At 42.1% G+C, this 17,064-nt stretch overlaps 1 protein-coding gene across 2 annotated transcripts in view; it reads right to left on the minus strand.

Moving 5' to 3' along the window:
- Window positions 1-8,303, minus strand: part of BMPR1A (bone morphogenetic protein receptor type 1A) — a 75,319-nt gene extending 67,016 nt beyond the window's left edge. For both annotated transcript variants that reach the window (XR_007205233.1, XM_048311952.1), the window contains exon 1: window positions 8,196-8,303. The gene's annotated coding sequence lies outside the window, so the exon portion shown is untranslated. The remainder of the gene's footprint in view (window positions 1-8,195) is intronic.
- Between the last annotated feature and the right edge of the window lie 8,761 nt (window positions 8,304-17,064).

Raw genomic sequence — 17,064 nt, forward strand, 5'->3', positions numbered from 1 at the left:
GTTCATTTGGTCGCCCTGTACTGGAAATCCAGCTCGACCCCTGGGTCACACTGCTAGTGACTGGTCCCCAGCTGGACTTCGTGCTGCTGATCACAGCTCTTTGAACCTGGTAGCTCAACCAGTTTTCAGTCTATCTCACTGTCCATTTGTCCAGTCTGTACTTCCATCACTTTGTTGATGAGGATGTTACAAGCGACACTGCCACGACCCTAAGGAAATCAAGATAAACAATATTCACCACTCCCCACTCATTCACTGAGAGGCTCCTGCAGGCACCTACCAACATGACCCCTGCTGACCTGCTGCTAGGCCTGACCCACAGCTCTCAACTGACTCCTCATTCACCCAAAAGGAAGAGCTTCAGGAATCTCTGTGGCACTCTCACAACAAAAACCCCCACAACACCGTGCATCCCTCACCATCTCAGCCTGTCCTTCCTGGAGAGCCCGTAACCAGCCCTTGCAACACTCCAGCCATAGCAGCTGTCCCACCCCATCTCTGCTCAAAACAAGTTGTGACTGCACACAGACCTCCAATTCCTCCTGTTTGTGCCCAGTCTTTTCCACAATATATGGAAAACAGTGAAATCCAAATAAAATAATCAACTTAGGTTAAGTTTTAGAAACTTCATTCTGGCTACACTTGAATAGCCTGAAACCTCATTTCACACTATGACAAAGTTACAGATGCTGGAGAGAAAAATCAACAGTGACAGTGGAGTAATAATGTATGGATGGGTAGATATGGGAAGAGGTGCTTTGCGGTTATATACAGAGCAAGGAGATGAAGAGTTCTGTCACTCCTACCCCAGGTAAGAAACCCTGTTAGAAGAAAGCTCTGGGCTCCTCTCCAGGGCTCAAACCCAGCAAAAAGCCTTTCTCACCATGCCACTGCTCCTCTGCCCACTCCCTGTTACCTGAACACAAAGCCCTGCTCCTGCTCTTTCAAATGCTCAGGAGACTCTGGGATCTCTATTTACAGCACAACCACAGCTTCCCTTCTCAATGAAAGTAACCTGAACGAGATTTATTTTACCTTCAGTTGTTCCAAGTACACACAGTAAAAAGTATCTTCCAGTAAACAATTACTTCTTCCAAAAGCAGAAACAGTTTGAATCAAGATTCAAAGTCGCTGAAAACTCTGACATTTCTCTTATATAACCTCAAACTTCTAAATTTTGGTAAAAATTCTTTGAAGCAAGAGTCCCCTGGCTTGTCATCTTTGTACAAAGTAAAAAACCATCTTAGGGTCTTAAAATTAACTAAATCACCCTTTACATCGGCATTCAAACCAATGCTTTCTCAAAGACCAGCTCTACCATATGTGTATCTCAGTACTAGCAGGTCACTCTGATGAACACCAACATTGTCAAAAAGTACAAAGAAAAAAACACAAAAGAAAATGTAAAATTACACATTTTTATAACCTGCTTAGTAGCTTAGAGAGACCTTTTCTAACTAAAATTGCTTCATGTGCTATGGATATATACTGAAATGGATTTAATGTGCCTTACAGTCTCAGCTAGCTCCTGGTTATTGGAATGTAGGAAGAAGCTTCCACAGAGTGGTGTAATTCCACAGTTGTCTGGTAGACTGTCTTATGTGTTCCTCTGGAGCAATACTGCTGGCCATTGTTGGGAGCAAAACAGTTGAGGCATTTGCAACATTCTTTTCTCACTAATGCACCCTTTCATATCATTTTAGTCGGTTATTTTTCCTGTAACCAACTTCTCCTCTGAAATTAAGTCAGTGGAAATTAAAGATATTTATGAAGAACAACTAAGCGAGAAAATCACAGAATTTCATTGCAGCAAACAACTATACATGCTACAGATGCCTTTGGACAAAGAAGAAAATTCTTACATCAGCTCTTCCCTCCACCTTTATTCTCCAGGCTCCTATGACTATTACTGACAGTATTAGAGAGATGTAAATATTATACAACAGCATTTGAAGCTTTGAGAAAAACTTGAGTAATGCCATTTCTGCAACAGAACCCCTGGCTAAGGAATGCACAGCTGCTGAGCAGATGTATAATTTCAGCATTTAGATTCCATTATTTCAAGGCAGATTTTTTTCTTTACTCCATGTTTTCAGATTTTCTATTTCCATCTGGTTTTTGACCTCCCTCAGCTTAGTCCACTCTTCTCTGTTTTAGTTCATTACACCAAAATAATTTTCTAAATTAGAAACATCTCTACATTTAAAAACTTGTGAATTTAAAGAGAGGTGGGGGAGTGAAACAGGGCCAGGGGCAGAACAAAAACAGACAGTTCAACAGAGGCTTGGGTTTGAATAAAAACTGTCCTGTCTGGGTCGGGTTTGATTTTGCAGTTCCTGGTCTAACCCAAACTGGCGAGCCTCTAACTGCATTCCTTCCATGAAATTTTAAGAGCAGGAAACTGAAGAATATCAGCTATATGGGAATGTTTCTACACTTTGCCAGAGCCCTCTGCCACAAACTTCTGAGTAAAACAACACTCCAGGTTTTGATTCTTTTTAGAGTTATAATTAATCATAGTTGTAAGCGTAAAAAAAATTTAACTCACCATGTACTAAAATAGCTTTATTAAACCTATAAAGATTAGTGTAAACCAGTATCAGTGGTTGTCAAATCAATTCAGTAAAAATTTATTAATGCAAAAGTAGTAAAACAGTAAAAAAAAATCTATCGAGATAGCATTGTTTAGAAAAATTTCCATTCATCTAAGCCAAGTAAGGACTAGGGCATAGAATATTGCCTGTCTTAAACTTCAGTCCACTCTACACGTTTTAAACATGAATTATCCCTGGTATGACCCCTGATTCAGCTCAGCAAACGTGACAGATTGGCCATAAAACCTATCCAATTTTGCATTTAATTTTAGGCTCAGAATAATAATTTGCCTGGGTGGGGAAGGGCACAATCTCCAATCCTAACTAATGGCATACACATCAGAATACTCTACAGGAAATTTTCTATAGGATAGTTTCACACACACACACAAAAAAGTACAGTTATTGTGAACTAGTAAATATAGAAGATAAAATTATAAAAATACATCTATACTTTAAAACAAAAACCCCACATTTTTATTCTGTGGGATTTATTGTTTGCTTTGTCTGCAAGAGAGGAGACATTCAAACCAAGTTTAAAAAAAAAACCTTTAAAGCGAAACTTCCCATATCCTCTATCATAAGGGACATTTCACTTAATACTCGGTACCACTCCTGAATTTTTCATTACTGCTAAAATCCCTTCAATAACCTGAACAGAAGACAGATTCAGTGCCCAAAACATGGAGTGAGAAGAATGGCTGCACCTCATTAGCTGGCAGTTCATTCCTGTGCCCTGTCCCAGTCCTGTGTTGTAATTAACTCTCAGTTGTCCAAACCAGTGCAAGGCCTGCTCCTCACACAACACTGAGTGGGAAACAGGAGGGTTTCTAAAATCTTCTCCAAGGCATTCTGTTAAAGATGGATTTCTCTTCCCCAAAGAAGGACATGCAGCGAGGAAGAGCACGTTTTACCCAGCTTTGTGGTCTCCTCACTCAAATTTCCAGTCACTGAAGTTCACTGTTTTCTTCCAATAAATCCCTCTTGTTCTCATACTACTCCCCAAGTTCTTTCATTCCCAATTATAAAGGGACAAGGGGATGACAAATTTTTCATATTTTCTGTATCCAGTATATTATTCCTGCTGGACAATTTATCCCAACCCTTCTGTTTATGCTTCCTTTTCAAGCCTTCTATACCCCTGCAAAAACACATGGAACAGTTCCTCTGCCTGCCCACTGCACTGTGAATTTCCAACTGAACACAGGATAGGAAAAAGAATGATTAATTTAGAAAATTTTATCTGAGCTTATTCACCACTTCCATATCCTTGACATTCTGACTCTGAGCACACAATGTACTCATTTGCACAAATCTCATGAGCAGAGTATTGATTCTCTGCATAAGTGAAATCTGTGATGACTTCAGTCCTCCAAAGTCATTTGAGCTCTGCCCACTGATTTCCAGTCAAGCTTGGGATCAGGCTCTCACAGAGGAAGTATAAAGGCCTATGAATGGTTCTAGGTGGGACTTTTGGTTTTTTTTAAACAAGAAAAGAAAAGCAAATTTAAATCATTTCAACAGCTGCAGCAGTGAAAAGGAAATCACTTCCACAAACCAGATCTATATCCTGGTATGTATCTTCTGAGACTTTGGTATTTCTCTAACTTATCCCTGTTACATCTGCTTGTATTTTATCAACTGATACATGCTTCAAAGCATGGCAAGACTGACAGTTTTCTCCTTAAGATGGTGAATAAGAGGGAATATAGATGCAAAGAATTGCTAGTTGCTTCCACATTTTATGCCAATGAAGTTGACTGAAACCACACTGCAAAACCTTGAGTGATATCAATTTTTTGTAAAAAGCATTGCTGCTGTTACAATATATGGTGCAAATTAAGCTACAATACTGCAGAGCTGAGTTAATAATACTGGTTTTTTCCCTTTTAATGCACAGAAACTCATCATATAGTCGAATTACATTTAAATGGACTCCATTTTCCTCTGTATTTTGGGGAATCCTATTTTGGGGAAAAAATGAGCATGAGAGCATTCAGCTGCATGCTGCAGGTATACATCCTGTGAATTGTTACTACACAGATTTTTGTCTAATCAAAATCTTTTAAAACATTTAAAGTTCACACCTTCATGATACTCAGAGCACTTGCCCCTCCCCAGTGAAGAGTCAGCGGTGACACAGTGGTGGTGGCAGGGACAGCAGCTACATCAGGGCAATCACTTTCACTGTAACTACAGGTGTCACTGCAGAAGCTCAGAGCTGGTGACACACCTGACCTTCAGTAAGGCTTTGCTGTGGCTTCTCCTTTCCTCCTGCTTATACAACCTATGAATATTATTACAATCATGAACCAGAGTTTATTTTCCTACCCTAACACTTGTTTTGAATTTTGCAACCAGACCATCATTAAACAGCACTAAACCTAACCATAACGCACAGAATTCAAACAGAACGGGATGGCAGCTACAAGACACCATTTAGAATAATGGCAAGGAAAAACCTCTCTGGATTATAAATCTGAAACAGAATGACCATATTTCTCACACCATTTTGTACAGCTGCAACAACAGGGTCATAAGAAGAAACCCATGCACGGGTTGTGCACTGCCACAAGATGAATTAAGTTCTTGGTCTTCTCAATATGTCAAACCTGCTACAGTGAATTTCAAAATATATATTGACTATATGTTGCAGACTAGTAGCATAATTGCTTTGTTTTGCTTTGGGGGAAAATGGACATGAAATACAGCTAATATGCTCTGTAAATATATCCAGCAAAGTGTTGGGAAGACAATTCACAACAAAGACCATCCTGGCAAGTTGGCAGCTTGTCCCCTGATTTCCTGGTCAGTGGTGGGCCAGCTATTTGTTTTATCAAACTAAAGCTCTATCAAACTAAATTCAATGTAGTACGCAGGTGTTTCTGGACTGAATCCCTCACAAAATAGCTATTCCATAGATCTTCTCAATAAGAGCACTGAGATTGCTAAAATTATGTTTTCCTATACAAAGAAGAAAAATGAGGTGACTGTTTCAACCTTTTACCCAGTTCCAAGGGTCACCTAGTGTAATCTCCATATTATTCTTAAAGGACACAGTATAGCAGGTCAAGTTTTACATTCATTGTCAGTTTTAAACATTTTAAAGAGTAACTACTTGCTACCAGAGATAATTGAACCCTCCACAGATTTCACAGCAACTTTTGAGGGATTGCAAGAAAACAAAGCAGAAAGAAATCCCGTTTTCCCTTTAGAGCACTAACCATCCTGGAAGGCGCAGGAGAGACCACCGCAACTGGGGACCATCAGCACGACTGTGGTGGGACAACTGCAGAAGTTTCTGCAGATCTTGTCCAAAAAAAAAGAAAAAGTGGAACCACTAAACCAGCAGCAGTGAAAGGAAAACTCTTGTCAGGCAAGGCACTCTCCATGCCTGCCCCCAAGTCCTGCATTTTGGGAATATTAGCAAAGGAAAGAAGGCTCCAAGTACTCCATCTGTACCCACATATGACTCTGACGTGATATACTTTTAAATTACTGAGTTCCTTCTGTCATTTATTTAGAGATGACAGTAAGTAAGTGAAGAAATCCCAGGCACTGAAAACATGCCCTCTTTTTACTGAGGAACCGAGAAATGCTTTCCCAGGTATCCAGAGAGAGAGGACAAATCTTCAACTGATGCTTGAAATAAGCAAGGACAAACAAACATCTGTAACAGTTTCTCTAAAACATACTGATTGGTGTCTTTCATTCATGTGTGTTTTTCAGCAATTTACCAAAGAAGTTACAGCAGCTCTGTATGTCAGACCTGGTATCCAGAAAAGCTCACGTATCATTTACACACTCCACCATATTCAGTATTTTTAATTTGCATAACAAACCACAAAATTTTCACTGTGAGGATCTTGCAGAGCAGTGTCCAAAACAGGATTTGGGGTCCCACACACTGGCTTTAGGAACATCTATGCTCTAGCTACTTACTGTTTCAGTAAACATGTGTTTGATCAGTGAATTCCAAGTAACATGCTATTTCAGGCTTGCAGTTTAACAAGAGCTTTCTGCTCTTACTTGAACAAAGGATTAAACAGATAACATCCAAAGGTCCCTTTCAAAACTAAATTACTTCACAATTTAGGGAAGAAAATACTTCAGATCCAGCTACATATACTATCTGTCCCTGGAAGAGATCAGCCAGCGGGACATACTAAGGGCTGGCAGCTGAATCTTGCAGGTGCATGAGAAGACCCTTCATAAAATTTCAAACCAGATCTCAAGGCCTACGAGGTTGTATGGGTGTATATAAATACGTATAAAATACACAGCCCCACACACACACATCCCCAAACGAAATGTGGTGCATAACCTAAGAAAAAGCTACAAGAGAACAAAAGTACAAGACCAAAAGACAAACACATTGTCAGCAAAAGTTTTATCCAGGCTGCCACAAATGCCACAACATGGAGTATTTCTAGGTATAGACTGGTTAAATTATCTGACTAGAAACTGCTCTTGTATTCGCTTTTTTATTCCAGGACTAGGTTCTACTACAAATCAAACAAGCCTTTCAATTCAGGAGAATCTTCCTCATCTACAAAAGCAGCTTCTCTATCCCTGCAGGTAACAGGCCTGAACAATCCCTAGCGTGCTAACTTGATAAAAGAACTCAAAGATAATTATCTCTAGGCAGAGAACAAAATATGTAAATTTGGAGGGCAATCAATTTACACTGGGAAAAATCGTCATACAACTTGACACAAAGTAACAGGCAACTGCTGAAAGGAAATACCACAACCTACTATTCCCTGCTGCTGAATTCACTCTTAATTTTACCAAAACAACATCAGAGGGTGGTTGATTGAAAGGTGGTAAAAAGCCATTTATGCTTTTGAACCCTGTTCAACAGATTTTGTAATCAGTTATGAAAACCGCGTACATAATCGGTCCTCAACAGAACAGCCTTTCACTGCTAAGGTACGGGAGATTACTTGGGGTTATTATTTCTTCAGGTTTTTTTTGTTAGACGTCGCTGAACGGCAAAACCTTTTTGGAAAGCCGGCGTCCAGCTTTGTTCAAGGCTCGCACAAAAGAAAGGCGAAGCACCTTATTCCTCATACCCTTCCCACGACGACGGGCGCTGCCGCTCGCTCCGGCTGGGGCCGCTCGGCACCGGGCCCGGGATTACAACACCGGGGAGGGAGCGCAGGAGGGCGGGAGGGAGCGCACGGCCGCGCCAGCCCTGCCCACGAAGGGACCCGCGGACCCCGCGCAGCCCCCACCCGGCCCGGCCCGGCGGCGGGCAGCGCCCCCAGCGCCGCGGCGGGGCAGGGCGGCCGGGCCAGGGGTGCTCCCCGGCCCCCAGGAAGCCAGGCCGGGGCGGGAGGGCCGCCGCCAGCCGCAGCGGAGTCCGCCTTCGACGGCGCTGCCCAGGGCCGGCGCGGGGGCGGGAGGGGCGCAGACCCCGCCGGGCACCGCCCAGGCCGGGCCGCCCGACGGCGCGGAAGGGGCATCGCCGCGGAGGGAGCGCCCCGCGGCCCCAGCCGCAGAGGGAGCGGTGCGGGCACGGCGCTGCCCAGGGCGCCCCGGCTCTCCCCGCCCGCCCGCCTGCCCGGCCGAGGCCTCCGCGGCGCGGCCCGCACTCACCGGCGGTGGGGGCTCCTCATCCTCCGCGCGGGGACGGCAGGCGAAGGGGGAGGGGGCCCGCTCCCCGCCGCGCTCCGCGGGCCGTTCCCGGGGCCCCGACGGCTCCGCTGAGACGGGGGCGAAGGCGGGTGCGTGTCGGGCGGGGGAGGGCGGGACGGCGCGGCGCGGGCTCGGCGCAGGCTCCGTGTCCCGGCAGGCGCTCCCGGCGCGTCCCTGCGGGGCGGGGCGGGAACGAGCCGGATTCCAATCACTGCAGCCGGGCGCGCGCGCGGCGGGGACCCGCGGGGAGGCGGGAGCGCGCCCGCCACCCCCGCCCGTCCATCAGCACGTGCCATGGGCGGGAGGGCTGGCGGGGGTCCCCGGGAAGAAAAGTTGGCCGGGAGGAGCCGGCCGGGCCTGCTTTTCCTCCTCAGTAGCCCCTCCGCGGGCGGGAGCGCGGGCCGCAGCCCGGGCCAGCGTGTCGCTGGGCGCCCGGGCCCGGGCGTTATCCTGCCCCGCCGCCCAGCAGCGCTTTCCCCGTGAAGAAGCTCCTCTAGGAAAGGGCAGGAAGGTGTGAGGGCAAAAAGTGGCCAAGCCGGTATCATGGAAGCACTGCTGGCCTTGAAGAGGGTCGAGAAAAGCAGCTGCGGCTGCATGTGGCTGCAGGGCCGGGAAGCTCCGTCCAGGTGCTGGTGGGGTTGGTGCCGTGGAAAGCGGACCTGCTGCCAGGATTCGCAGAGCAGGTGGGGTGGAGGATTGCCGGAGCGGCTTTGATGGGAGTTGTAGGGGGCTGCGTGTGCGCTGGGGAGGGCGGCGAGCAGGCAATGGTGGCAGCAGCGTAGGGAAACATGAGGGACTCACATGGGCCTTTCAGCTTCGTGGAAAAATAGTTCTGGGAAAGCTGACGTTGCAGTGCCGCAGGAGGGATAGAGTTCCATTGCAAAGGACAGTATTGTTTGTTTGCTTTTTCCATTTCCTGTATCTAAATAAATATGCCCAGTTAGTTAGATTGGAATACATTATAACTTCTGCAATGAGCTGCTCTGCTTGCTGATAAGGATGCTGAAGGCCATGATTTGCATTGTATTTTGAAGCTCCTTATCATTAGGACAAATTGGAAAAGTAATAATTTGTCTGTCTGTCTTCAAGTGAGGTCTCCCAGCAGCAGTGCAGAAGGAGCTCCAGTGACAGTGTCATGTGCCGGGGAGGCTGCACGGCTCCCACCTGGGCTGCTGATTTTAATCCTTCACTCAGCCATGTGACAGCGGTTGTGCTGCTGATGTGCTCTTGCCTTTCACCTGTCCTGTCACTTGGTTACTCTGCATCAAGAACTTGCCACGCAAAGCCAGCTACAGGGGGAACTGAAGATCACTTGGATCGTACAGACCTACTCAGTTTCCCTTTGCTGCACACCAAAACACTCTCTAGGCCTTCAGGACACACCAGTAATTGCTGGTGTGGAGATGCCTGCCCAGATAAACTGTTTCTAGAGAATAACCAGTTGGGAAGCAATCTGGCTTATTGGTGCCAAATAGCCACATGTGCCTGTATTGCGGGAAACATGGGCTTGCTTATTTTGTTGACCTCTCCACAGCGTAGCTCCATTTTTGCATGGTAATATCAGATAGGACTTGTAAATGTTGTGTACTCCACTCCAGAGTTGTCACCTCTGAATGTGAGGGCACTGCATTCTGCCTCACATGTGTTTTACCCACAGATTGTTAGATGAGTGCTTAACTTGTGTACTATCCTACATAGCAAAACAAAAGAGGAAGTATAACTTCAAACCTATCACCTTCACAGACTCCTTTAAAATGCAGGCAGGTAAAGGCACACCTAATAATTGTATGTGGCCAGATACTGTGGTGATAGGCATTTAAAAATGCAGGTCTTGTCTTACTAGACTTTTACAAAATTTTTTCCGATCACCATCATCCAGAAAAATCTGTCAGTGTCCAAAACAAAGCCAGCCTGCAAGAAAGACAAAATCACAGCTTCCATGCCAAGCAATACAGAACTCCTATGCTTATGTTTATAATTTCAAAGGAAAATATGAGTCTGCTGTTCTTCCACTCTATGTACTATCAGATTATAGCAGCAGAATAGACACTCAATATGGAAGAAGAATGCAACATGCATGTGTGTGCTCCCAACCAGAACCAAAGCTGTTAGTGCTAGCATCTCTTCAGTAATAATGTGTGCTAATATAGCCCAGTGCTTGTCAGATGTTAGATGCTGATTTCAATCCAGGATGCATGAATTTAGCAACAGCCACTAGCCTTGAAATGTAGTTAACCCTTTTTGTGAAATGGATCAACTCTTTTCATCCAGTTCTTGGTGTGGTAACTTTACACATTGCAGAAATTGCTGTCTCAGCCAGTACTTTTCAAGGCACTTGGGCACTGAAGATACCCACAAGTGGCAGTCCCTGTTGGGTCAGGAACAGTGTTGCTGAGGGTGAGTTTGTATTGCTATGGCAAGTAATGCCCATCTCTGCATTATTGAGTGCTGTTAACTCCTTGTTTTAATCACAAAATAAAGTCTGCAAAAGCAAACTACATTATAATAATATTTGGGCTGCAGGAGACCAAACTGCATCCTAATCCAGAATGATGAATCACAACCACCTTAGAAAGTATTTAGATTGAGATGGATGTCTGATGAAACATCCCATAGAAAATACTGAGGTCTTTCAAAACAGTGCAGTACTTAGGTTTCCAATATCTCTACCAGGATAGGTAGAGGAACCTTTTTAAACCAGAAAATGAACACTTTAGGTGATGGGCTCTCAGAAGGGCACAGGGTTCCAGCAAGCTAGTTAGCAGCAGCAATCTTACCTGGTGAGGATTTTAGGAATCTGCAAGAACTCAGACACACCAGGTTTTGGTAACACAAAGTATTTATTTTGTTAATTGAGCAACACTCAAAAAACACTGAAGTCTGAAAATAAACATACCTTCATTTGACATTTGGCCAAGATGAGATGTGGAAGTCTAACATGAGATATAGAAGAAGCACTTCAAAACTGACTGTCATGATAAAGAGAACTGTATTTAAAAAAAAAAAAAAATTGGATAGTCTTCCAGCTGCTTTCATTGTTATTTCCTCTCCAGGAATTTCTTATTAATTCTTGGAATCACTAGGGAACTACAAACTTGAATATCAAAAGAACAAAGAGGTATATATAGGGAGAAAGTCAGCCATGTGATAGGACTTGATCTTTGTAGATCATCCTTCCCTTCAGTCTCTGGAATTCATGTCTTAAATCTGTGGTCCAAATATATTTTTGAAAACTGTTTGCAATTAGATGAGTATTTCTCTGTTACTGTTACCAAAATAAATATTCCATGCTGCATATTAAAAGAATATTGCCCTTCAGCCAGGGACACAATTATTTCACTTAATATGACATGAATTTGGCTTTGTCTCTTTTTCAGAATTATTTTACTTGAAAGCATATTCTTTTGATTAAAAATTTATTCAGCTGTTTGTTACTTACAAAAAGTCATGGATTTTATTAAGTTCTTTAAATGTAAGCAAAATTAATTCAATAAGGGAGAGTCAAATCTGTGAATAAAGATGTTTTCTAAAAATTTATGCTAGTGGAGCAGTGGTAGTAAAGAGGCAAGCCCTGCTCAACCTCAAGTCCAACCAGCGTGGTGTGGAACTGAGTCCAGGGCAGCACTGGAGAGCACTGTGGCAATAATCCAAGGAATGACAGTTCAATGTGCAGAGCATGGGCACAAGGAAACAGGAAAAGTTTCCCACAGCTCAAGCACTTGGTGTGTTTTGGGGTTACTTGGGCTTCTGCAGGGGATTCTTCCTCAGCCTTGTGCAGGTGGCCATGGAGGAAGGAGGGCAGAATGGCTGTACCTGTCCCCATCAGCTGCTGCAGGGTGGGAGCTGATTCCTCACTGAGCTGTGCAGGAGGAACTGACTCCACTGGTGTGGCAAAGGGCTGCAGTGATGGGAGCACTTTGCTCTGGGAGACACCTTCCCAGTCAAGGACCAAACTTCCTGCTGTTTTTGCTGTTTCTCCTTCCTGTGCCTAGTTGAGCTGTACGATTTTGTTTTTATGGATTCCCATGTACAAAACCCTTGTTGCAGTCTTCTCACCACGTTGTAATAAACCCTGAGATAACTCTCCTTCTAAATACAAAGAAACATTTCAGATTACTTTGTTTTTCTTAAAGCCAGAGCATTAAAAGCCTTAGCAAAGCAAAAGGAAAATATTTGTAGGCTCAGCAGACGCTTCACTGGGGTGCCTCACTCATATCAGTTTGTTTGGAGAATTAGTAATATGTTCTCCCCTAGATGCATGCACATAAAATCCCAAAAGTCTTCATTTGCTCAGAGGAGATTAAGTATTTAGCGTTAGAGTGTAGTGCTGATTTTAAAATTTATGTTCTGAATTATCAGTCAGTGGTGCTAAATGATCTACAAAGAAGTTTAATTAATACTTAGAGAGAAGCTAAATGTTTGTGTTCCTCCACCTTTTTTTTACACGAGGTATCTGTTAGTTTCTTTTACAAGTTTGAATAATCCTTAGATCCAAACCCACACTGTATTAACAGTTCCTCTGTTAAGCCTGATGCTCAGGCTTTGTCCTGAAACTGGAGCACTGTTGAAAGCGGAAATGTTTTTAAAACCTGCTGTTACACAAGGCGAATTCTTTTCAGTACAGAAAATTTCTGTCTTGGTGTGTATAACAGCTTTGTCCTCATGAGGCATGGATTCAAGTGGATGTGTTTCTGGCAGCTGTAGGAGTGGGTGCTGTAGAGATTTACAAAGATGGACATTTATGAGACTGAAAATGCTCTGTTCTTCCAAGCTGGTTAGAATGAAACAGATCTGAATCCTATACAAAAAAATGAATGAAATAATTTAATCACTTTATTATTTTTTCTCAGTCCAAACCTTTAAACATGACTACATTGCTATTAAATAAGAGCAAATGCAGCAAAATAGTCTCATTCACCTCTTTTTTCATATTCTAGTGAAACCAAGATAATATAGGTCTACAGAATAATAAAAGGATATACTTGTGTATCAGTCCCAGCAGTCAGCTAAAATGTCTGAAAATATATAATGAAGTTAAAGGCATAGCAATGAAGCTTTTCTCTCATAGTCTGTAAGATACTTGAATATTAACTGAAACTGTAACTTGAACAAGGTGAACTCATACAGGTAAAAGCAAATCCCGAAAAATAGTCTATAACTCCCTTTGCTTCCACTGAGAAATTGGCCTGTGTCTGCAAATCTCCTCATTTGGCAGCTACACCTAATAAACTCTCACTGGCATCAGCAAAAAATTACCTGATTAGGGATGCAGGATTGGATCTAAGATAATAGCATATTAAAAAGCCACTATGGATTCAAAAGCTGCTAATAGAAATTAAATCCCTGAGAATATAAAATGTTCCAAGCAGTTGAACAGTTTGCATTGTACATACTCAGAATGCTAAACAATAGCAGCTATTGCATGTGTGACCATCAGGAAACACAGCTGTGCTTCTTTGTGTTACAATTAATTACTTCCGTTGTATATAAAATTGAAAGTATTGGTTCTCTGGGGCGGAAAAAGGATATCCTGATACACTGCTCCTATTTCCTTACCAAGGCCTATTACTGAATGTTTCACCATTAATTCACTTACAACGAATTACCCTGCAAGGAATAAAGGAAGGGTAGATTGGGTGGTTAATTGTTATGCTAAAAGCTACTTTTTCTTTGCATTTTCACCCTCCTATATTTTACCCTCATTTTATTACTTTTGCGTATGCCCTCTTTGATAGCAATTGTTCACTTTTAAGTAGTTGTACTTAATAATGAAGGTCTAAAATAAACATTTACTTAACTGTCTTTTTACTTAAAGATTGTTCTATTAATATTTTTTAAAGTTACAAGATCAGAGAAAGCACAATCTTTCTCACTGTGCTTTAAAGAAATGAACAAACTCATCTCAGCTGAAGTATTTGTGGCCAGGTTCTCTGAAGCTGGCACAGAGAGATGTAATTTATACCTTCCTGTGCCAGTGAATTTCCCTAAGCTGGATGGGAATGAGGATTCTTACCCAGAGTTAGGGAGGAGTAGTAACAGCCCTCTGTTATGCTTTTTTTCTTTTTTTTTTTGGTGAGAATTGCACAGGGGCAAGAACTGTTTGCAGTTGTACTAAATAGGCAAATATGGACTCTAAGGATACACACTACCCCCAAACTTTAATATCTACTTTTTACTAACACTGACTGTTTCTTTTTAGAGAACTTCTAAACAGAGAGCAGCTTCTGAGACTGCTTAGGGAGTCAATGAAGTCTCCAACAACCACCAGCCATGTAAGTCTATAAAAGGTGGATAATGTGTTATGTATTTGTCCCTGAGAATTTAATCTCTCAGGAAGTGTCTCCTGTCCTAGAAGTCTGACAGTCTTAGCACCAGCAGACTGCTTCCAATCTGTTATAGGATGTCTAACACAAAGCTGAGTAAGTTACATGTGGAAAACATGGGAGTCCTTCAACGTGAAAACAAGTAAATTTTGCCAAATGACCTGAAATCTTTGCAAGTTTGAATTCAGACTGGTGTCACAATGCAGTAACAGAGGAATGGCAGCTCAGAAGGGCTCCCATTCCAGAAACTGCAGTACATAGTACTAAATCACCATCCACAGAACAGCCCTGTTGTCCTTTTGCTGCAGCACCTAGCACTGGGAATACAATCTCAAAGGCAAACTGTGCTCTGTCATTATTTTATAACCACACAGTTTAGATTCAGGTATGCTCTACTTGAGGCCACAGCTAGAACCAGAATCCCTGGCTAGCACTTCAGATTTCTTGCAAGGACTTTTTGGCCAGAGGTAGATGCTGTGTAGTGTACATGCAATAAAGCAGAAACTTTCAATTAGTGTCATCTATATTGTGTATCCACAATAAATCTCAGGAAGTCTGGTATTTGCAGGATGCAGTGGGCTGAATACAGTCACATGAACAGCACAGCCCACTGTCACCTTTTACCCCACAGCTTACAGGCCTGTGTAAGGAACAGGAATTAATGTGCATTAATCACAGGGAAATTTACAATATCCTTGGAGTCAGTACAGGGAAAAATGTGCAGGAAGAAAAATAAAGTCTGTGAAGGAATGTGCAGGGGACAGCAGAAGAATATTTGGTTGTGAAAGAAAAATACCTGGTCTTTGTTTATAATGCACAAATAAAAATTTTATTCCTGAATCCCTGTTTTTTATATGAAGCCATATTTTTTGAAAGTGTGCCCTTTTTTCTGCTCCTACATCTCCTATGCCATCAGAATTGTGGAGTTGTTACTTCATAAAGCACAAATACCTAACAGATAACAAAAGCCAGGTCTCAAGGTACACTCAGATTAATGGATTATTCTTAACCTATATATAGTAAATGGACTATATGACAACAATTTAGGCTCAAATAGTGCAGGTATGAAACACGTCCACCTAAAGGAAATCAGAATCTCAGTTCTGAGTGTTTTAATCCACATACATGTCCCATACATGCATGCAGGAATTCCTGCATTAGTCAACATGAAGATTTCTTTAAATGAAACTAAACCTCGATCCCAACATTATTTTCCAGTCTACATGTGATTAGATCTTAAAATAATTTAAACACTGTAAATCATTCTTTTGTTTTGAAATGAGATCTTTAATTATGGCTATAGATATTTATTAAACTTCCTAAAAATCCAAAACATCCTCTTTAATACACCATGAGAATAAATCTAGAAGAACAGCAAGTTTTCTGGCTTTAGTGTAGCAGGCAGCATTCATTCCACAAGCACTGGAAGAACCATCACCTTCATTCAATTCAAGGTTGTATTTTTATCTATATCTTCTAATAAAAATAAATCTCAACTCTTTTTTCAGTAACACTATGCACAGTAAAACTAAGTGGAAGCAGAATTTCCGTAACATCTTTGTCATTAATGAAAATAATCTAATTTCTGAAGTAGTAAGATTAGAAAATACTTTTGTAGTAGAGGCAGATTTATTAATGATACTTTATGCATACTAATTTATTATTCTCTAACAGTTAAAATCTGGAAACTTTTAAAGGAAAAATGTTTTGTTCAAAAGTTTAGCTTTGTTAAAAAAAAAATCCCTTCTTATCTTTATTACAGAGAAAATTCTTGTGACTCAGCCTGACAGTCCTTATTAGTACAATACACGTTTGTTACTGTTTTCTTTTGATGTAATCTTCCTAAGAGAAGGAGGAACTGTATTTTAACAGCTATCCAAGGGCATATTTCATAGGCATACAGAATTTATGCCTGAATATAGTCTGAATCTCATCCATAACACTGGTTTGCATGGCAGAACAAAGCATTTCATTGTGTATTCAATAATGGTTTCAGTAATCTTATTCACACATTCCTTCCTTTCTTAATCAACAGAAACTGGCTGAATTCAAGATGCACAATTGGGGTGGGAGGGGGAAACAATGCCAAAGCCTGTACTTTTGAAATCACCATTTTCTTCAGAGCAATAATCTCTCTTTAAGAATCTCTGGTAAGAATCCCTTAATGCAGCACTTGTCAAACTATTTTGCACCATGTCCTTTAGTAATGAACTTTGCTCTATTCACTTTTTCCACCCTGTCAGCTGGCACGGTGCTGTGCTTATGCCTCTATTGCTCCCAGTTCCAACAACTGAACTCTCCAGGGATCACAGTGCACAGTTTAGGAAGCACTGTCTTGTGCAAAGGTTAAAGGTCAGAACAGACAATCTGAAAAACAGCAATTTTGATCGGACAAAATACTGTGTAAATACTGGGCATTCTTTTCAATTGTATTTCCTTATGCAAATTGTAAATGGAAATTAGGGCTGTAAAATAAAATCAGAAGTGCACAAAGTTGTGATTCCTGA

This window comes from Corvus hawaiiensis, chromosome 8, assembly GCF_020740725.1.
Source record: "Corvus hawaiiensis isolate bCorHaw1 chromosome 8, bCorHaw1.pri.cur, whole genome shotgun sequence".
Taxonomy (NCBI): Eukaryota; Metazoa; Chordata; class Aves; order Passeriformes; family Corvidae; genus Corvus; species Corvus hawaiiensis.